General features: G+C 42.7%; 1 protein-coding gene across 9 annotated transcripts in view; it reads left to right on the forward strand.

Moving 5' to 3' along the window:
• EPHA6 (EPH receptor A6) overlaps positions 1-23,053 on the forward strand; it is a 750,202-nt gene that overhangs the window by 82,715 nt on the left and 644,434 nt on the right. The gene's annotated exons all lie outside the window — the stretch shown is intronic.

Genomic DNA, 23,053 nt, shown 5'->3' on the forward strand with positions numbered 1-23,053 from the left:
GCTTACATTCTGATTATTGCGCTTTTTAGAATAAACCATGGGAAATGAATAGACAATATCCTAGTGAAACGGAGTCAGTGGCTTACATCCTGAATAATGAAGCATGTATGCTTCAAGGGACTGCAGAGGTGTGACTGGAGCACTTCTGCAGCTCCCACTTTCCCACTGTATACATGCCATGGCACTGAAGCCCTTAGAACCTGAAGTGCTCCTTGCAATCTGGAAGGGCTCTGTAAGATCAGAAACATGTCGCTGGCCCTCAGTGATGTGTTTTTCATCTTACAAAGCCCTTCCGGAGACCAGGGAGCACTCCAGATTCTAAGGGCTCTAGCATGACAGCATGCATACAGAAAGAAATGGGGAGTTGCACAAGGGCTCCTGTCACGTCCCTGCAGTCCTTCAAAGCCCACACAGAGGCTGTTCTCATGACTGCACCATAAGAGGGTAGCCTGAATTTTTTACCTGGCATTTGACCAAGGTTAAATGAACCTGTAGTTCATTTTACCTCAATAGGCGATCATGTGAATGATTAACCCCAGGTAAAAAGGCTTCCACCCGGTCTACCGGGGAAATCCTCTCGCTCACAGCTTTTGCCTTTGCTGCACTGCCGCTTGTGCGGGTGCATGGTGTGGTGAGGCAGATGCCGCCACTCATCTGCCGGGGAAGACAGCCGAGCTCCTGCTTTCCCTGCAGACCTCCCCAGTGGCAACATGAGGTCATGAGAATGATCACACTTAGTCAGAATGTCAGTCAGTGTACTCAATTCAATGCCCACACTCACACACACATGAAAAACAGAATTGAATGAGTAAAATGTTCATGGTTTGGGGGTTTTTTTACATCTGACTTTGTAGTGAATATCAGAGCAGAGCAGAAATCCACATGGTTAATATATGGTGACTTTGTGGTGAATGTCAGAACTGAGCAGAAATCCTGATAGTATATGGTGCATACAAAATAGCACAATATACAAACCATTTCTCAAGATTTCTCTTTTGAATACATATCCACCACTGAGTCAGCCATAAAATGTATATCTTCTTTTCCTATATATCTTATTTTTCTCCCCGTTTGTGAAATTGTTGGTTTACTGTTTTGATTGACAAAGTGCATATGAATAAAATCATATTCCCCCCTTGAATTTCATCTAGGCATTATTTGATGTTGAAGATATGAACATTATATATAGAGTTATCAGGGTTGCAAACAGCAATGAACTCTCTGCAGAAGAGTGTCCTATTGCTAGCTTTGAAAGTCATGTATCATGGCAATCGGAAAGTCTCAAGGTATGCTTGCAGCACTCAGCTCTTGGATTTTGTCCTGTGATATTATGCAACAATACAATATTAAATATGAAAATTGTTGCTGAGAGGTATTCTATAAAGCATCAGCTCTCACAGAAAAGCTAGTGAATGCGGGCTGTTTACCACATTTGGTTGTAAGTTGCTGTAGTGTTCTGTCTGGAAATGATACCAAAATGTGTGAATGTCATAGGTATGCAATAAACATAAAGAGTAATTCTATACATCTTGGAGGAGAAATTTTTACTATAGTAAAGTTGGTTAACTAGCTTTTAAAATAATAGTCCTCTGCATCATATCAGAATCATTTTTGGCTATGTAAAACATCTGACATTGCCTTTGTGGAGACATGCTGATTTATGTCCTACTCACGCTGGTCAGGTAATTTCAGACGTTCATTGTTATATGAGATAAGTTCTCGATGAAGTTCCTTTGTATGCCAGCATTGTTCTGATTTTCCAAAGTGCAATTCATTCATGGGAAGAACCCATATTCCTACCTCTCCATATGTGATCTCAGACTTTAGCATTGCCAGTGTGGCATAGGAAAGACATATGCACTAGTAGCATCCACACTCCATGGCAAGAAGTTTTCCTTAGAAATCTCTTGGAAGAAGCTTCTGGACTTGGAAGTCACAAGGGAGGAACTTTTGGAGAGAGAGAAATTAAGTCCATGTGCTTGCCTGTTCATAGTAGGGCTTTCAACCCTATGAGTTAATAGCTGGAAGTAATTTGTGTGGAATGATTTGGTGATTAAAACATAAACATGAGAACAGCTCTGAGTTCATAATTCAATATGGTGCCAGCAAAACAGAGAGAGAGGGATTTTTCCCCTGTTTGAAGTCATCCATTTTCAAGCGGCTACACTTCAAAGATCAGGTTATGCTTTCCACTTTGCCAGTTCACTTAACAGCACATTGAAGGAACTTGTATAGTTCCAACTTTTAATTAAGATGCAGTATATTTAAGCATTTAATCCATTTTATAGATTAGCTTCTTATTGCAAGAACTCTTTAAATTAAGATGTTCCTTTGCCAGTATATAATTTATTTTTGTGTGTTGGTATTGTCTTTTCATTGAGGAGTATTTGAACTCATATAGACAAGTATTGGACATAATCCACTAGGAGATTCTCCTACACAACTTCTGTGCTGCTCCCATTCAATTCACTAGCGTTCACACAGAACATCCTGGTGGATTGTGCCCATTGCACCCTAAAAGTGTTGTCTGTTATGCTTTGGGTTATTTTTTTTTTCTAGAAAGAAAGATATATTATCCTTTCTTGATACCATAACATACATTTTTAAAGTCTTTTTAGTGACTCATCCTTCAGGGACTTTAGGAACATTTTTTAATCTTAGCCTGTTTTCAAGTTTATGGATTACATTTTCCAAGGTTTTACAATCCGTTTTTCCCCCCTCAGGCAGTTTTTCCAGTCTATTAATAGATGCCATTTTACATTTTCTTTTGCAAGTTCTGTATCTTAGATTTTAAATTTTGAAATGCTTTTCTAGAGAAAACAAAGACAAACAAAATATGGGTGCAGACTGACAGCAAGCTGTACTTTCATTGATTATATTTATCTGCAGAATCCCTTTTAAAAACAGCAGAACTATAGCAGGCAAAAGACTCAGATTCTTAGAGTATGTCAGCTGAGTTCAGCACTGATGTATCTGGCATAGCAGGACCTATCAGGTTACTCCTCAGTCACTGAGGTTGTCCACAGATGGCACAGCTTGATGTATCAGAGTATGTTTTCTAGCATCATTTTTAAAAGGCCAGTGGGTTTCAATAATATGCCTAACCACAAGTGTGACTGATATAAGTACTACGAACTGTGCCAAAATACTGTCAAGTGTTTTGAAGCACGTAGCATCTAGAAAGGAAAAGAAAAATCTTATCTGAGAAAACCAGCTGTGTTGACCTCTTGCTCTAGGCTTATTTGACTGCAGTAGCAGAGTTTTTCCAATGTGCCTTCTGGTATATTTTTCATTGATCACTTGAATTCAACCAGCATATATGCAGTGAAGATTTTTATTTGTTTATGTTTAAATTATTTGTACTCTACACTCCCATCCACTATGGATCCACAAAGTGGCATACAATTTATTCATTATTCATATATTTTATTTTATTGAATTTCTATACTGCCTGATATAGAAATCTCTAGGTTTTGTACATATTAAAACATAATATAAAATATAAAACATTTACAATTCATAAAACAGATAAAAATCCCAATAGATAAAAGCACATTTAAATTTAAAATTTAAATTATGTTAAAAGCCTGGGAAAAGAGGTACATCTTCAGCGTCCTCCTAAAAACAAACAGAGAAGGTGATGCTCTTATTTCAGCAGGGAGTGCATTCTAAAGCCCTGGGGTAGCCACAGAAAAGGCCCCGTCCTGAGTTGCTACCAAATGAATTGGTGGCAACCTTAACCGGACCTCTCCAGATGACCTTAATAGGCAACAGGTTCATGACAAAGAAGGTGTTCCCTTAAGTACCCTGGACCCAAACCATTAAGGGCTTTATAGGTAATAACCAGCACTTTTATGAAGGAGAAGACTATCAATGGCTACTAGGTGTAAGGCTATAGGCCAGCCCCAAAGGCAGGATGCCTCTGAGTACCAGCCGCAGGGGAGTAACAGGAGGAGAGATGGCATGCCCTCAACTCCTGCCTGTGGCTTCCAGCAGCATCTGGTGGGCCACTGTGTGAAACAGGATGCTGGACTAGTTGGGCTTTGGGCCTGATCCAGCAGGGCTGTTTTTATGTTCTTGTGTGCTTTGTATTTCATTGGGAAATATATTGGCAGCCAGTGCAGTTCTTTTAGAATCAGTGTTATATGGTCACTTTGGGTAAACCCAGAGACCGTACAATGGAGTTAAAGATATCAAAACCATATTAAAAACCAGTATGTGAAAAATAAATATAAAGATAAAGATAAAAACAGCATATTTCTGTCAAATAATCCAGCAAACGTCCATGTTCACTCAGAAGTAAGTCATACACATGCAGATGCTCAAAGCCTTAGGCATTGTTTCTGTTAGTGATGTGGAATAAGGACTTTGTATATACATACAAAGAATAAAAGTTGTCACACATCCTGCTCTATATAGTGAGGCTGTTCTCATGAGCAGGCAAGTCAGGGCTTGGGCAGCTAAGCCTAGCCTTGGCTGCCCATAAAAACCTCCAGGAAGTGTGCACCTCCAGGCAGCACCTTGGCAACAAACCCAGCTAAAAAGCCAGGCTCTTAAATGAAGTTAAGGGAGCGAGTGCTCCCTTAAGCCCAATTAACTTGCCCATGTGTCAGCACTGGCTGCTTTCAGCCAGCACTGAAACACTGATGGGTGCTCATCCATCACTGGGCGATCCGTACAATTAACCAGGCATGCACACTGTGGGTTGTGGGATTCTTGGAGGCTGGGTCAATAGGTCTCAACCTCAAAGCAGGGCTGATTGTGTGGAAGCGCAGAGCGCACTCCCACAAGGCTTACAAGGATCATTGGGAGGAGGGGGAGGCAAGGTTTGGGAAGCTTTTCCACCGCGCTCCCAGTATGTTGTGTGAATGCTCCCAGTATCTGTCATTTTTTGTGCTAGGTGAGCCTCTTCTACTGAACTAGCCCATGGGGATGGTGAGTAGGTGTGCAGGGGCATTGTTTTCCTTCTGGGGAAAGTGCTAGGATGACTTACACTTCCCAGATGCCCCTACACATCTTCCCAGTGTCCTTGTGCACCTTCCCAGCCATCCTTGTGGGCTTCAGTTCTATGGAAGAAGCTCTGCTGGCACTGAAAATGTGTGGAGCTGATTGCTCACTGGAGGAGTGGTACCCATTTGTCAGAATTCGACATTCCAGTACCCAGAAATATCTAAATACAAATTACTATATCCTTTCATTCTTTTGGAAAAGAAAATTAGAGTAGATCCTCCTGCTTTCTTCTCCCATGAGTTTCAAAATGTTGTATTTCCAGATCCCATATCTTCACTGTCTCTCACTCCCAACATCTTTCCTTTCAGAAAACTGTCTTATCACCATTTTATCATGAGGCCCGCCCATTGGCTAAGGTAACCGGGGTGGTTGCCCCCAGCCCCATGCTTCCCCAGACCCCGCACTCTCTTGCCCACCCCAACCACCCAGCCCTTGCAACCTAGAAGCAGCAGTGCATCTGCTACTTGGATGAGGAGCACCCATGTGGACTGCAGGGAGACTTTCTCCTCCTCTCCCCACCTGTGGCTGCACACACTTTCTCCCTTAACCCTGTCCCCTGAGTGGCTGACACTTGGAGGAGATGTGTGTGGTCTCAGCCCAGGACTTGAAAGAACTCTGGTCACTCTTTCCTCCTGGCCGAGGATGCTAAACGTTCCACCAAGTCCCAGACCAACCTTTGAGCAGCAACACTACCGCTACTGGGCACTGGCGGGGGGTGGGGCAGGTTGTGGTGGGCAGGAATGTTCACACATGGTGTCTGAGGGACCCCCCAGACTCTGTCTCCCAAATGGCTGTTGCTCGGAAGGGGTGTGAGGGCCAGTCCGGGACTCAGAGGAACTCTCAGCACTCTCTCAAAGAGGCTGCCTGTAGAGGGGTCGGTGGTGTAGAGGGCAGGAACTCACTCCCTGGCACCTGCCTGGCACCCACCCTCCTGCCTCCCACCTGCTGTGGCCAGGAGGGTGCCCGGGCAGGTGACAGGGCAGTGGTGGTTCACTCTTCCCCTCAACCATCTCCTTATGAGGCCCTGCACATGCTGATTCATCCCCAGCCCTGTAGCCTCCTCAGGACAGTCCTGTAACTTCTTATTGTTGAATAAGGAAAGATGGTGGGGGGACATTCTTCGTGTAGTAAATCACTGTTTTAGAATTTCTGGGATGATGTATAAGGGCTTTGTTTTCTGTCTTGTGCTGCTTTGCTCAGTATTTCAAGCTACAGGTTTTCTCACATTTTCAATCATTTGTCAGTTTCTCACTATTATAAGCCTATAACAAAAGCCAGACTCAGTACAGTATTTGAAAAAAGTTAGCAGAGCTATTTCTCATGGGACATACTAAAATTAGAAGGCTGTTTCATGAAATGTGCATGTAGTGTGAGAGTTAATGTTGCCATTTCAGACTTTCCAAAAACAGGAGACCTTTCATGTAGATACTGAAACAAGAAAGAACCATTTTCATCTTTAGATAGTAAGAAAGTTTGAGAATGAGTGGCAAGCATTTGAATATAAGCAAATATCTGGCCATTCTAATGCAACAGTGGTACCTTGACCTACCTAAGCCCTGTCCACATGATTCCAGTCTAGGGGTGTGCAAGAACTGTGGTTCATGCACTGGTTCGAATATGAACTTGTTTGTGGTTTGGCGAACTGGTTTATCCTGGTTTGACTGATCCATGAATGGGTTCAGCAGTTCAGGTGAGGCACTGTTCCTTTAAAAGGCAGTAGTGCAGATCTTTATCTGCTTTTCTGCCACTCCATGCATCTTCATGCTGCAGTGGCACTTCCCCCAGCAACCCACACACAGTGCCGGCATGCACATGGCTTCCAGGGAAGGAGTCAACATATACCTCTCATGCTGCAACTATTATCTCAGCATTTTTCTCTGCCTTTCTGTGAATAATAAAAATATAGCAGGTCATGAGGCTCTACACACAATTGGTGTGTAGAGCCTAATAGGGTTCTGTGGGGAGAATGGGTCAAGCCCACTTTCCCCGCAGATGATCATCAGGCTAGCCCTGGGTGGTTGGATCGGCCATCCACACGACTACTGGCTCCATCACTGAGCCAGTAGAGGGCAGCAGGGATCGGGTGCTGCCCAGCCCCCAGAAGTCCCAGGATGCACCACACAAGACCCCCAAGGCCAGGAGACTTGCTGTTGCCTCCTAGTCAGGGGTCTACTTGTGGGTCGCTGCAGAGCTGAGCCATGGTGACTCATGATCAAATAAATAAGGTTAGCAGAGCGCTCACCCACTAAACTTGTTTAGTGGGGACAATTAAGTGGGCTAACTGCCAGGAGCTGCGTGGGGAAACCAGGATGAGCTCCCTTCACCCGGTTTCCTCTGTGCTTGTGAATAGCATCGATGTTTTCCAGGGATAGTGATGCTATGTGAGGAAAGCAGTGTCTGAGGATTTCTGCCTGTTTCACAGTTGTTAAAAACCCTGCCAAGCAAAGAGGTGGCAAACTAACTCTCACCACAGCTTCAAAAGTGATAGCTCTTTTCTCAGTGGATCAATTTGCAGTTTACATTCCTAAGGTTAGCTTTACAAGGAAAAGGGCAACAAACATTATTAATTTTTAAATGAATGCTCCTGAGACTGGCATCCACATGGTTCCACTATCAAGAGGGGAGGTTCTTGTGAATATTCCAGCTCATCAGTAAGCTGGGCTTGCCTTTTTTTTTTTTTTTAATATGCGCACCTGTGTCTAAAATAGCTAATTAGAGCACATCTGCATTGAACAGTCTAGTGTAAGCACCCCGGATTGTTTGGCTACAGCAGAACTCCTGAGAGCATGTAATCCCAGTGATTGCAGCTATTGTAAATGCTTCCTTGTCAGTTAGTAAGCTTCCGATGAAATTAACCACAGATGTAATTCACTTCAGAAACATATTCCACTCCCTAGTGAGCACTTCTGAGGTTTTGAATAATTTCCAGTTGCTGATTTATTTATTTTTTAAAAAGTTTGAGGAAAGAGTCTTTGGTTCTACATTTTTCACATTATACAAACCATTGTTTGGTATTGTTGGTTTGGAGAATGTGGGGGCTTGTTGTTTACTTCCAGCTGACATATGGCTTTGGTCTTTTCTTTCATAACGATCTACAGTGTATTTTTCACTCAGCACTGGAATATTTGTCTCCTCCTAACCCAATTTGATAATATGGTTAGGCTCTCTAGCATACATATTTTTTCTTGCATTGTTTATCTCATACCTGCCAGCTCACTAGCAGGGTTGTTTGTTTGTCTTTTTTGTAATACATGTTTGTGGCTTTTCAAGGCTTTTAAAGAATGCCCATTTGTATACTTCCACTTTCACTCTTGTCCAGTTCAGATTATACTTTACCAGCCAATGTTATTATAAAGGAGACATGCTAAGGGTGCACTCACCATGAAATCTTCCACAGATGCCCCAACATCCTACCACCATGTTCCTTTATTTTATTTTAATATATTTCTATACTGCCCCAAACTTGCATCTCTGGGCAGTTTACGATTACAAATTATTGCATGAGATGAGCTGTTATTTATTCATTATTTATTTGATTTATATACCTCCCTTCCAAAAAAAGGGAGCCAGCATGGTATAGTGGTTAGAGAGCTGGACTAGGACCAGGGAGACCCGAGTTCAGATCCCCATTCAGCCATGATACTTGCTGGGTGACTCTAGGCCAGTCACTTCTCTCTCAGCCTAACCTACTTCACAGGGTTGTTGTGATGAGAAACTTAAGTATTTAGTACACTGCTCTGGGCTCTTTGGAGGAAGAGTGGGATATAAATGAAACAAACAAACAAACAAATAAATAAATGGCTCAGAGTGGTTTACATTAAAAAAACAATTAAAATCAATTAACAGTTAAAATCAAAACTGTAAAAAAAGCATAAAATTAATTAACAGTTAAAACATTTTAACAGTTAAATACCCTGGAGAACCAGGCTGAATATTTACAGCAGTTAAAAACAATTTACAACAAATTAAAAACCCTGGAAGACCCGGCCAAACAGTTTTTGCCAGTTTTAAGGGCTCTCCGGAAGGCCAGCAATGAAGTCAGATTACAGATTTCTGCCGGGAGTGGATTCCACAGCCCTGGGGCAGCTACAGAGAAGTCCCGCCTCTGAGTTGCCACCAGATGAACCGGTGGTAACTGGAGACAGACCTCCCCAGATGACCTTAACGTGTGGTGGGGATCATGTAGAAGAAGGTGCTCTCTAAAATAACCTGGATTTTTCACCATAAAGAGATATGTCAGGAAAGTGTTGGAATGTCTGCACTTTCAGCACATCTCCTTTCTAGTCTCTGATTTCAGAAATGCCTCCTTAAGAGTTGTGCAGCCCTCAGGGAGATATTTTTGAACTCATAAAGTCCTCATCCTCTCCCTCCATTGCTGCTGCTTCTCCCTCCGTGCATGTTTGCCTACTCAGCAATGCTCTATTATGTGCTTCTGCATGGTTATTGCAGCCATGCTGTGCATTGCCACCTAACTAACACTGCACAGAATGTGAGCCAGAGTATGCATAGTTGTTTCAAAATAGTTCATGTATGATGTAATATCATTGCCCAGGAGTACCATTGCACAGGAGAACAAAAAAGAGTCTTGATGAAATCATATGTATAAGCATATCAAAATTGCTTTTTTGTTTTATCAGTGTATATCTGCAGTGTTTGAGAAAGGGAGAAATGCAAATAAGGTGCAGTGAGTTATATGTTTCAATTCTGGAACCACCTTTTAAATTCCCATACCTATATTGTTGTTTAGAAAAGTGGACGCAAACTCATGAGAAGATAAAGCACTAGAATGAGGGAAATGGTTGATGCCAAGTTAATATATCCACATACATTTCAGTATAGGAAGTGGTTGTTTATTATTTATTTATTTATTTATTTATTTATTTATTCTGTTTCTATACTGCCCTTCCAAAAATGGCTCAGGGTGGTTTACATAGAGAAATAACAAATAAATAAGATAGAACCCTGTCCCCAAAGGGCTCACAATCTAAAAAGAAACATAAGATAGAAACCAGCACTGGAGGTACTGTGCTGGGGGTGAACAGGGCCAGTTACTCTCCCCCTGCTAAATAAAGAGAATCACCACATTAAAAGCTGCCTCTTTGCCAAGTTAGCAGGGGGTTAATCATGTTCAATTCAAGATGTGCCCAGTATCTGAAAATATGTTGAAACATTTTCTATATCAGGATACACCTGGTCATCTTGCACAAGGCTGAAAGTTTGCACCATACTAGTGAAAAAATTGTCAGATTGAATGAAACTGCCTTGACTAAATTGTGCTTTCTGCTTGACTAAATTGTGAATTAAGATGAAAGTTTTTGCTAAATGGTTGGTTTTTGTGGTGGTCCAGGATACTTTACAATATGGGCTTTGCCGCTGCACATTAGCCCACGGAAGGATTCACAATCTCCTTGAAGCACTCTGAAGCTCTTCCCATCACATGTGGAGTGCGCTTGGAATCTTTGGCACCAGAGCTCTTTGTCTCTCATCCGCCATTGTGTGTGCTTCCTCAGGATTCGCTCTTCAGTTGTCCTAGGTTCCTGGGAAACAACAGTTAAATGGTTTGCTTACTTGGTTTTATTGGACTTTGGAACATTTTTTGGCTTCGTGTCTCAGTTTTATTTACCTTTCTTGGTCTAATGGACTCTAGAAAAGCATTCAAGTGGTGTTCCTCCTGCTGTGGGACCTTGCCCTCCTCCACTAGGTACAACCTTTGTCTCTTTTGCCTCAGACAGGACCACAACGTTTGCACCTGCAAGATTTGTTTATCCTTCTCAAAGCAAACTAAGAGGAGCAGGGAGTTAGGCTTGAGGGCCACTTTATACAAAACTGCTTTATGCCTTGTAACCCAAATACCTTTGACCCCGATACCCTGCTAACTTGACAAAGAGACACCTTTTAATGTGGTGTTTCTCTTTATTTAGCAGGGGGAGAGAGTAACTGGCCATATCCACCCCAGCACAGTACCTCCAGTGACTGTTGCTGGTGTCTATGTTAGGTTTCTTTTACATTGTGAGCCCTTTGGGGATAGGGAGCCATCTTATTTATTTATTATTTCTCTGTGTAAACCACCCCGAGCCATTTTTGGAAGGGCAGTACAGAAATCAAATGAATCATCATCATCTTCATCATCATCATTGATGTCGGTGCTGTTGAAGCTGAACTTGGCCTCAAAGTGTCCCCAGCAAAAGACTGTGCAAGGTGCTTTCAAAAAACCTTGGTATCTCCTGGCTCTGACTTCAAAGTCAACTTGCCCACTGTCCTCTAGGGATGTGCGAGATGGTTCACTTTGAGCCAGTCTCAACATCAAGCTGGCCCAGTTCTGGCAGTCTGTGTTTGAACTGGACCACTGGCAGTCTGTGTTCGAACTGGACCACTCTTGACTCTAAGAACTGGCTTGTGGGCCAGCTCGGAGCTAATACTTGTAAAGGGGGATCCAGCTGGTTTTCCCCTTTACAAGTAAAGGGGGATTTCCTCTCCTAATGGGGGTGGCAAAAAGGGAATGTTTATCATTAGTTTCCTGACAGCGGTGGCAGCAGTGGGGGCTCCTCCAACCCCCTGCCAGCCTCCCAAATGGCAGGCTGGGTCAGCTGTGGTCTGGTTCAGGCCTTCAGCTCACACACCCCTACTGTCGTCGCACATCCCTCCAGCTCATACCCTCCGGCTTTGGGTTCCCCCAGGCTTATTGTTTTGGGGGATTTCAATGTCCATGCTGAGACCCCCCTAGTGGGTGCGGCTCAGGACTTCATGGCCTCCATGGCAACCATGGGCCTGTCTCAGTTGGTATCGGGCCCTACCCACGTGGCGGGACACAATCTGGATCTGGTTTTTGCAGACCGGGAAATAAATGATCTGGAGGTGGGGGGATTTAAGATCACTCCTTTGTCATGGACAGATCATCATCTGGTGGGGTTTAGTTTGACTGCTCCGTCTGCCCTCTGCAGGGGTGGTGGGCCAATTAGGATGGTCCGCCCCCGGAGGCTTATGGATCCACTTGGATTCCAGACGGCCCTCGGGGAGTTTCCAGTGTCCAGAGCTGGTGACCCTGTCGAGGACCTGGTTGACCTCTGGAATGGAGAGATGGCCCGGGCTGTTGACACGGTTGCTCCTAAACGCCCTCTCCAGCTTGGTGGAGCCCAATCTGCTCCTTGGTTTTGCTCAGAGCTGAGGGTGATGAAGCAACTCGGACGACGGCTAGAACGACGCTGGAGGAAGAGTCGCCACGAATCCGACCGGACACGGGCTAGAGCCCATTTTAGGGACTATGACGTGGCGGTGGGGGCAGCGAAGAAATGCTTTTTCTCCGCCTCCATTGCGTCTGCTCAGTGCAGACAAACAGAGCTGTTTCGTGTGGTAAAAACCTTGCTCCACACATCCCCCCAGACAATGGGGGAGGAGTCATCTACAGCTCTTTGTGAACGGTTTGCCTGTCGCTTTGCAGATAAAGTTGCTAGCATCCATGCTGACCTCAGAGTTTTGGCAGTTCCGGCAGATGTGCCTCTGGTACCATCTGGTCCCGTTGTGTTGGATTCTTTTCAGTTGGTGCGGCCTGAGGATGTGGACAAGATCCTGGGCAGTGAGCAGGCGACTTTGTGCACTCTTGACCCTTGCCCTTCATGGCTAATAAAAGCTGCCAGGGAGGGGACAGTCAGATGGCTGGAGGTGATTGTTAATGCTTCATTAAGGGAGGGCAGGATGCCATCGTGCCTCAAGGAGGCGGTGGTAAGACCACTATTAAAAAACCCTCCCTTGATCCCTCCAACCTGGACAACTATAGACCTGTGTCTAACCTCCCCTTTCTGGGCAAGGTGATGGAGCGTGTGGTGGCGTCCCAGCTGCAGAGGGTCTTGGATGATATGGATTATCTGGACCCTTTTCAATCTGGATTCCACCCCGGGTATGGGACTGAGACTGCCTTGGTCGCTCTAGTGGATGACCTATGCCGGGAACTAGACAGGGGGAGTGCGTCCCTGTTGGTTCTGCTGGACCTCTTGGCAGCGTTCGATACCATCGAGCATGGTATCCTTCTGGGCCGCCTCTCGAGTATGGGAATCGGAGGCACTGCGTTGCAGTGGTTCTGGTCCTTTCTTGGGGGGAGGGTCCAGAAGGTGGTGCTGGGGGACTACTGCTCGGCTCCGTGGCCGTTGGCCTGTGGGGTCCCGCAGGAATCGATCTTGTGCCCCATGCTGTTTAACATTTACATGAAGCCACTGGGAGAGGTCATCCGGGGACTTGGACTGAGTTGTCAGCAATATGCGGATGACACTCAGCTCTATCTCTCCTTGTCATCTGATCCTAGGGAGGCGGTGGATGTCCTGAATCGGGGGCTGGAGGCCGTGATGGGTTGGATGTGGGCTAACAAACTGAAATTGAATCCAGATAAGATGGAGGTACTGTTGGTCAGTAGGAGAGCCAATCGGGATGAGGCAATTCTACCGCTTCTGGATGGGGTTGCACTCCCCTTGAAGGAGCAAGTATGCAGCTTGGGGGTACTACTGGACCCGGCTCTGCTTTTGGAAGCTCAGGTGGAGGCGGTGGCAAGGGGTGCCTTTGCACGGCTTCGGCTGGTGCGCCAGCTGCGTCCCTTTCTCGAGAAGGCAGATCTGGCCACGGTTACCCATGCCTTAGTCACGTTGCGGCTGGATTACTGTAACGCGCTCTACATGGGGCTGCCCTTGAAGAATATCCAGAAACTGCAGCTAGTGCAAAACGCGGCAGCGAGGGTTTTATCCGGAGCTGCCTGTTGGGAACATATCACCCCCATTTTGAAAGAGCTGCACTGGCTGCCGGTTCATTTCCGGGTCCAATTCAAGGTGCTGGTTTTGACCTTTAAAGCCCTAAACGGTTTGGGCCCGGGGTATATGAGGGACCGCCTGCTCCCAAGGGTTGCTGCCCGCCTGACGAGGACATCTGAGGGGGCACTTCTCCGGGTGCCGACAATGAGGGAGGCCAGGCTGTCATGCACTCGGGACAGGGCCTTCTCTGTTGCTGCTCCTAGACTCTGGAATGCTCTCCCAGTGGCCATTCGTTCCTCGGACTCCATCACGGCTTTTAGAAAGCTTGTAAAGACTTGGCTTTTTACCCAGGCTTTTACATAATTTTACTGCTGCTTCTGTGTGTTTTTATCTGTTGTATTGTTTTTATGGCTGTTTTTATGTTTTTAGCTTGATGTTTTTTATTGCTTTTTTATTGTATGTTTTAATTTTTGTAAACCGCCTTGGGGTTGTGTTTTTAATGAAAGGCGGTATAGAAATGTAAAAATAAATAAATAAAATACACCTCTACTGTCCTCTACAGCAACACCTCATGAACCTTGGTCATTGATACCGTTGACAACGTCTTAGGTTGAGTGCTGTCTCCATCCATGGTTCAGGTCATCCATTCTCACTCTCCTTCCTCCTTTCCGGAGATCACTGAGGCAGCTTCAACTATTCCTCCCTTGACATCAATCACCCAAGTCCCAACTCCAGCATCGCTCTTGACATCAACCACCATACCAGCTTCCTTACTCGGCCCCTCCAGAGTTCACACCTCTCTGCAGCTGTTCCTGATATCAACTATGTTGCAATCTAACTTGTTTACAGACCCACAGCTCCTGGCTTCCATCCTGACATTGCTGGCCTTTGTGTCTAATTTTTCATTGATATTGGCGATATCAAAGGACTTTCCTCTCCTGCATGATTTTGACTCCGTCCTAGGATCACCTATGACTACACCCTCCGACTCAACGTTTAAGGTCTTTTCCTCACAATCTCAACATCGATGAGTAGGCTAGGTCCAATACCCCACAAGTTCCTAAAACACTTCCTGCTTCCCCAGGGAAGGCAATACTCTCCTTCACATTACACAGCTAACCCCTGGAAGAAATGACAATGCTTTTCTCTTCCAGCCTATTCTCCTACTTACAGGAGAATAGTGGATTATTGGAGCTCTTGATTCTGGCTATATAAGGAGGATGGGAAGTATTCATTTAATGTACTTTCACTTTCTCTCTCTTTTCATTATGAGGAGTTCAGGCTTTGGAAATTCAGAAGTCTCAGGTTGACCACTAATTCTCAAAAACAAGCTTTTCCTTCTACCAGGTCCTCTCCTTTCAAGTGCCCTCTGGACTCTCCCCCTGTTCCACAGCCTCCAGCAGAACAGAACATAGACCTTAAATATAATTTTGGATCTTTGACAACAACAAAGACTTTGGGCAATCAGGTTGTCTGCTGTCTGGCCAATGAGGAAGAAGGCAGATGCTTGTTTCATTACAGGGAGTGTGATGTAATTTGCTAATTAATTAGCATGTCATCCAGGGTGGATTTGATTTAAATCAAACTGATTTAAATCACGATTTAAATCATGATTTAAATCACTAGCAGGGTGGATAAAAAAAAAATCTGATTTAAATAAAAAAATCTGATTTAAATTTTAAAAAATCCAATTTAAATTAAAAAAAATCCAATTTTTTGATTTAAATTGGATTTTTTTGATTTAAATCGGATTTTTTTGATTTTTATCCACCCTGCTAGTGATTTAAATCATGATTTAAATTGTGATTTAAATCAGTTTGATTTAAATCAAATCCACCCTGATGTCATCAAAGGTGGGAGTAGAGGAGAAAGGTGCTTGCATTTTTCAACGTATATACTGTATATGCATACATATAACCATATGTAATCACATTTTCTATCACATAAGGGGCTTCTATGCTGCTGACAACAACAACAATAACAACAACAACAGCTCCCAGTGAGGCACTACCTTGGCATGGTTGTGGGGCTTGCATGCTTTGAGGAAGGTGAGAGCTATGCCAGAGGTCCAACCATACTGGACAGGTCTCATCAGAGGAGCCAGATGATGAGTGCCTCTCCCATTAACAATATGGTAACTTTAAAAATATATACTGGATCGGTCATTGCCCGGGTCAACAAGGACGGCACCAGGTGTGGAGTCCCTGGACATCTGGTGGCAAGTGGGCTACAGGACTCAGGATCTTCAGTTGAGCAACCAGGGCTGAAGACTGCAGGGTTACTGGAAGAAACGTCGCTTAACCAGAAAAAATATACGAAAAATGCCGACAAGGAAATAATGATCTGCTATTACAAGTCTAGTCCAACTATAAGAGGTTATTTTAAAAGAATGCACCAAATTTGGAAAGAGAAGCATCCAGATACAGAAATAACAGAACAAAGGCTAGCAGACTAGAGAAGAGTCATAATTAAGAAATAAAGTATTCACGGAAGTTGAGCTGGAAGAACTGCAAAGAGCAACATAAGCTCAAGATATGGCAGAAGAATTACCACCAACTGAAGAAGTTGCTCAGGTGCAGGTGAAGGAGGAGTTGGAAATCGAGGATGCCACTGTTTCAAAATCAAAACTGTTTTTTGAACTGTTTCAAAATCAAAACCAGGCAACCTCCCCTTTGCCTCCACCTAAAAAACCTGAATGCCGTTTAACAGAAAAGCAACAAGAACTAAAGCAAAAAATAACTGAGCACATGAACCAAACAACCACCAGAGTTCGACTTCCAGCTCTAAAAACAGTTGCCAAAAAACAACTTGCTCAGGCATTAAAAGATGTCAATGCTGCACTCGCAGAAATAACAACCAAGAATTTGCAAGAAACAAACCAACTAATGTACAGTGCAGCAAAAATAGCGACACAGGAGCTCGGATATAAGATCAGTGGACCTGTAAAAATAAGAAGGTAGTACATAACCTAAATGGAAGATTAGATTAGAAAATACAATCTAATTAGATTTTAAGGCTTAGATCAGATGCTAGTAAACTGAAAGATATGAAAAACAAGAAGCTGAAGAATGAAAAGACCAAACAGTATCTGATCCAAAAATACCATCTAGATTCAAGGAAAATTAGAGAAGTCTTGGAAATAATAAAGCAGCAAATCACAGCAGTGTCAAAGAAGATTAGCAGATAGGAAGCCAGAATTACACAACACAGGCAGAACCTCCAATTCCACTAGAATCAGAGACATTTCTACCAAAGCATAGAAGGAGAAACTGCAAGAAACATAGAAACACCAAATAAAGAAGAAACAGTACAATTCTGGGGGAAATTATGGGACAGTCCAATAGATTATAATAAAAAAGCAGGCTGGGTAAAAGAGGTTGAAAAATGTAACCAACAAATGCAAGATCTAATAATAACACCAGAATTAATAAGTGAAAGAGAAAAGAAAATTAAAAATTGGACTGCCCCAGGTGACGATGAACTGCATGGCTTTTGACTTAAACACCTAACAAGCCTTCATAAACAACTATCAAAACAGTTCAATCACATTTTGCAAGGAGGTGATATTGAACAATGGCTAAGAACTGGGAAAAATCATCTCATCATGAAAGACCCAGAAAAATGTGCAGTTCCAAGTAATTATAGACCGATAACCTGCCTGCCAACCATGTTCAAATTATTAACTGGAATAATAGCTGATGAAGTAATGCAACACTTATTAACTAATAAGCAGCTTCCAGTTGAAGAGAAAGGAAATTGCCTGACTGACAAAATGATTTTAGAAAAATGCAAGAGAAGAAATGCAAATCTAAGTGTTTCATGGATTGACTACAAGAAGGCCTTCAACTCATTGCCTCATGCATGGATACTAAAATGTTTAGAAACAACTGGTGTCAGCAAAAACATTCAGATATTTATTTTTTAAAAAAGCAATGGGCATGTGGAGTACACTTTTAACATTCATTGCCGGGACACTTGTACAGATTAGCATTAGAACAGGCATTTTCCAAGGAGACTCGCTATCCCCTCTGTTGTTTGTAATTGCCATGACTCCACTTTCACAAATACTAAGCAAAACAGGCCCCGGATACCAAACATCTAAAACATCAAGTAAAATAAACCTCCTGCTCTATATGAACGATTTGAAGTTGTATGGAAAGTCCCAATCAGAAATTGAATCACTGCTAAACACTGTCTGTATATTCAGTAGCGATATAGCAATGGAGTTTGGACTAGACAAGTGTGCTGCATTAATAATGAACAGAGGAAAAATAACAAAAACAGAAGGAACAGAACTGCCCAATGGAAGCAAGGTCAAGAACCTGGAAGAGAAAGAACATTACAAATACTTGGGCATTCTCCAGGCTGATAACATTGCACACACTGAAGTTAAAAGAAAAATTGGAAGTGAATATATCAGGAGAGTTAGAAAAATCCTAAAGTCCAAACTCAATGGCGGGAACACCATATAAGCCATAACACCTGGGCTATACCTGTTATCAGATACACTGCAGGAATAATAGGCTGGACCCAGGCAGAGCTAGAGACGCTAGATCGTAAGACCAGGAAAATAATGACCATCAATCATGCTCTGCACCCCCGCAGTGATGTAGATAGGCTCTACCTCCCTCGCAGCTCAGGTGGAAGAGGAATGCTGCAAGTCGATCAAACAGTAGAGGAGGAGAAAAGAGGCCTTGAAGAATATATAAGGGACAGTGAAGAAGATGCACTTCAAATGGTCAATAATGAGAAACTATTCAACACCAATGAAAGAAAGCAGGCCTACAAGAAAGAACAAGCCAAGAACTGAGCAGAAAAATGGAAGAATAAGCCACTGCATGGCCAATATTTGCACAATATAAGTGGAAAATCAGACATCACCAAGACCTGGCAGTGGCTGAAGAATGGCAACTTGAAGAAAGAAACAGAGGGTTTAATACTGGCACAAGAGCAAGTTCTAAGAACAAATGCAATAAAAGCAAAAGTCGAAAAATCAACAACAAACAGCAAGTGCCACCTTTGTAAAGAAGCCGATAAAACCGTGGACCACCTAATCAGCTGTTGTAGAAAGTTCGCACAGACTGACTACAAACAAAGGCATGACAAGATAGCAGGGATGATACACTGAAACATCTGCAAAAATTACAAGCTACCTGTAGCCAAAAATTGGTGGGACCATAAAATTGAAAGAGTTGTAGAAAATGAAGATGCAAAAATATTATTGGCCTTCTGACTACAAACAAACATCTGCCACACAATACACCAGATATCACTGTAGTCGAGAAGAAAGAAAAACAAGTGAAAATAATCGACATAGAAATACCAGGGGATAGCAGAATAGGAAAAAAGAAAAAAGAAATAAATCACCAAATACAAAGACCTACAAATTGAAATTGAAAGGTTGTGGCAGAAGAAGACCAAAATAATCCCAGTGGTATTTGGCGCCCTAGGTGAAATTCCAAAAGACCTTGAGGTCTTTTCCTCAATTGAGGTCAACACCATAGGGGCCACAGAAATCACCATCAGCCAATTACAAAAAGCAACTTTACTGGGAACAGCCTATATTCTGCAACAATATCTATATTAATAACAGCAACAACATTGATAATAAAGTGCAGCCATCCCAGGTTCTTGGGAAGAACTCAATGTCTGGATAAAACAAACCAGTCAATAACACCTGTCTGACTGTGTAAACAAAAATAATAACAGAATTTATATACCAACAAGTATAAAAATCTATAGGCAGTATACAGAATTAAAATCATAAAACATAACACATTTTAAATTCATGAAATCATAATAGATAAAAACACATTAATAACATGTTAATTTTTTAAAAAAATATGGATTAGTAAATATCACTTTGGTTTGGATCTGTTGGAATTTTATACAGACTTTTAGCTGTTCTTTGAAAATTGCTGAGCTAGCTATGTGCTGAGAGAATTCTCAGCAAAAGAGAGGAAGTTCATATGCATGATCCAGATAATTAAGAAAACTACGGGGGAAACTGCCACTGCTCTAATGCTTAAAAAGGGATAGGATATTTAGATAATTTTCCCTCTGATTTAGAAGTCTTTTGATGCCCACCCATCAGTAGGTGACCGCCTACTAGTCCAGTCCAACCACCTACTCCATTTGAGCAGCCAGCTCAACTCCTCTGGAAGTTCCCTCTGTTCGCAGTTAACATCATTTAGATGATTACACTTCCATTTCCGAATCAGAGGATGTCTCTACACTAATGCATAACCCATCAGACCCTTTTCCTGATGATCATGTACCAAGCAATCCATCCAACTCTCCTATTGAGGAGACTAAATCTTATCATATACAGGTAACAGAGATAGCCAAAGTGCCGGGCCTGGAACCTAAATCACTGGCCCAAGAAGTCAGGGACTCTGTCTATGACTTAATGGCCTCTACATTTACTTCTCACTCTGCAGTTCTCCCGATGCTTCCTGTGTTAGTTCTACTAAGTCGGCATGGATAGCTCCATCCACTTCCACATCCACTTTGAAGTGCTTAGAGAATTTTACAGGGTGCAGGAGGAACGCTGTAAATTCCTGTTTAAATACCTTCCACCTAACTCAGTAGTGGACTGCACTATGGACAATAGGTCTGGGCAAAAACACTCTGCACCAATTGACAAGGAAGGCAGGTTGGTCACAATTTTTCTCCTCTTCTTCCCTTTCTATGAAATGAAGAACTATATAGCCTGTATGGCCAAGCATTACTCCATGTGGGAGAGCCTCAGAGATGACATAAATAATGCCCCTGAAGCAATCCAGACAAAATTTAGAAAACTACTTTTTAAATCAGCTGGTATCACATGTCAAAATCTAAGTACTAAAGAGAGGAGAGCTGGTCTTGTGGTAGCAAGAATGACTTGTCCCCTTAGCTAAGCAAGGTCCACCCTGGTTGCATATTAATGGGAGACTAGAACTGTGAGTACTGTCAGATATTCCCCTCAGGGGATGGAGCTGCTCTGGGAAGAGCAGAAGGTTTCAAGTTCTCTCCCTGGTTCCTCCTTATTTATTTATTTATTTGTTTATTTAAGATATTTCTATACCACCCAAAACATGCATCTCGGCGTGGTTTACAATTAAAATAATAAAAAACATTAAGTCAATTAACAATTAAAACCATTCAAAAGATTAAAAACATTTAAAACCCAGCATTAAAATTATTTAAAACTATATATCTAATTAAAAGCCTGGATAAATAAGTGTGTCTTCAGTGCCTTTTAAACTGTGGTCTGAGATGGGGTGGCACTTATTTCAACAGGGATCACATTCCAAAGTCCAGGGGCTGCAATGAAGAAGACCCATTCCCGAGTAGCCGCCAGATGGGTTAGCAGCCGCCGCAGTCGAACCTCTCCAGATGATCTTAGCAGGCGGTGGGGTTCAAGGAGAAGAAGACATTATCTTAAATACCTGGGGCCTAAGCTGTTTAGGGCTTTATAGGTAATGACCAGCACCTTGTATTTTGCCCGGAAACATATCGGTAGCCAGTGCAATTCCTTCAACACAGAGGTAATATGGTCTCACCTAGATGACCCAGAGACAAACCTGGCTGCTGCATTTTGTATATTGTACTTTTCAAACAATAAAAAATGCTTCAGGTTGCATTTTTTTAATCTTGTTATTCAGATAATCAGACATAATAAAAGTTAGTGTCTTGGGCTACGGTTTTGCGTCACAGTCAAAAGCATAATAGCAGTACTTCCAGTGACTGTTGCTGGTGTGTGTCTTATGTTTCTTTTTAGAATGTGAGCCCTTTGGGGACAGAGAGCCATTTTATTTGTTTGTTATTTCTCTTTGTAAAGCGCCCTGAGCCATTTTTGAAAGGGCGGTATAGAAATCAAATTAATAATAATAATAATAATAATAATAATAATAATAATAATAATAATAATAGTAATAATAATAATAGCAGCATATTTTAATGGACATCTTACAACACACCAAAAAGACAGGTTCTAATGGCATTGTTAATGGTACACATGGTGGTATATTTACTTCAACCTCAGTATTTATGTGCTGACACAGCAAGTTATAGGATAAGGATTGCTGTCCATTAGAAGGGCATAACAGAAGAAAAATAAGCAGGGCATTGTAAGGGCAGAAGGATTAATGGCCATTTAGTAGAACTTGACAATTTGAAGAATGGCTGCAGGACATTCATGCCTTGAAAATGTCTTGATTTTTAAATCAACTCATTTTCCCCCATGATGTTATAATAGGCACATTTAGCATTGATTATACATAGAAGGTATTCTTACAATCTGTGGAAAGCAGGCTAAGGGAGCTTAGTCCGCTTTCCACAGATCATGGGAACCACCAGGCTCGCAGGCAAGCCCGGTTTCCCCAAAGCGAGTAACCTGCTCAAATACCCCTCCCCTTAAATGGGGTTAGTGGAGCGAGTGCTCTGCTAACAACATTTTTTTGATCATGTATTGCCGTGGTGCAGCTCTGCGCCATGGCAACACATGAGGAGACCCCCAGGAAGGGGGTCTCTCCAGTATGCCCCGCGCACTCGCATGGGGCATCCTGGAACGTCCAGGGGGCATGCGGCCTCCGATTCCCACATCTCTCGCCAGCTCTGTGATGGAGTTGGAAATTGTGTGGGTGGCCGATCCAGCCACCCAGGGCTCTGCGGGTGATCCTCTGTGGGGACTAAGCCCGCTCTACCCGCGGACCGCATTTTGGCAAATCTTACTGATCGTGAGACTTGCCTCACTGAGTCAGTTTACATTAACTAGTAGCTCCTATGAGATTACTCTGTGGATATGTGGAGTCTTTATCAGGTTCTTAGTTGGACAGTGCCCATTATGAACCAGAACCTCTATGTGAGGGCTTTTCTTTTCTTTTCTTTTTTTTGGAGCTACTTTTATGAAAATTGTAGACAATGCCCTCATGAGGATTCAGGTTCACACAAAGGCACTTTATGCCAGAGCACTTCCTGGCCACAAGCCTGGTTTCCTTAAGTATTATTGTTATTAAAAACATTTATACCTTTTCATTGCACTACTGCTTGGGGCGGCTTACAACGTTAATAAAATAGATACAGTACAGAATTAAAAATTAATAAGGTTAAAAAAGTTAAAAGTTCAGGCTAAAACCACAATTAAAATAAGTTTTAAAAATTGAAATTGAAATTTATCAATGAAAAGTTAAACACTAAGAAACCTACCTACCAGATAATAGCAGATGATAAGATATTTTAAAACCTCTCTAAAAAGTTGCATCTTCAATTCTTTATTAAAAATACCGAGAGAAGGAATATGGTGAAGCTCTTCTGGGAGGGCGTTCCAA

This window comes from Hemicordylus capensis, chromosome 3 (assembly GCF_027244095.1).
Source record: "Hemicordylus capensis ecotype Gifberg chromosome 3, rHemCap1.1.pri, whole genome shotgun sequence".
Taxonomy (NCBI): Eukaryota; Metazoa; Chordata; class Lepidosauria; order Squamata; family Cordylidae; genus Hemicordylus; species Hemicordylus capensis.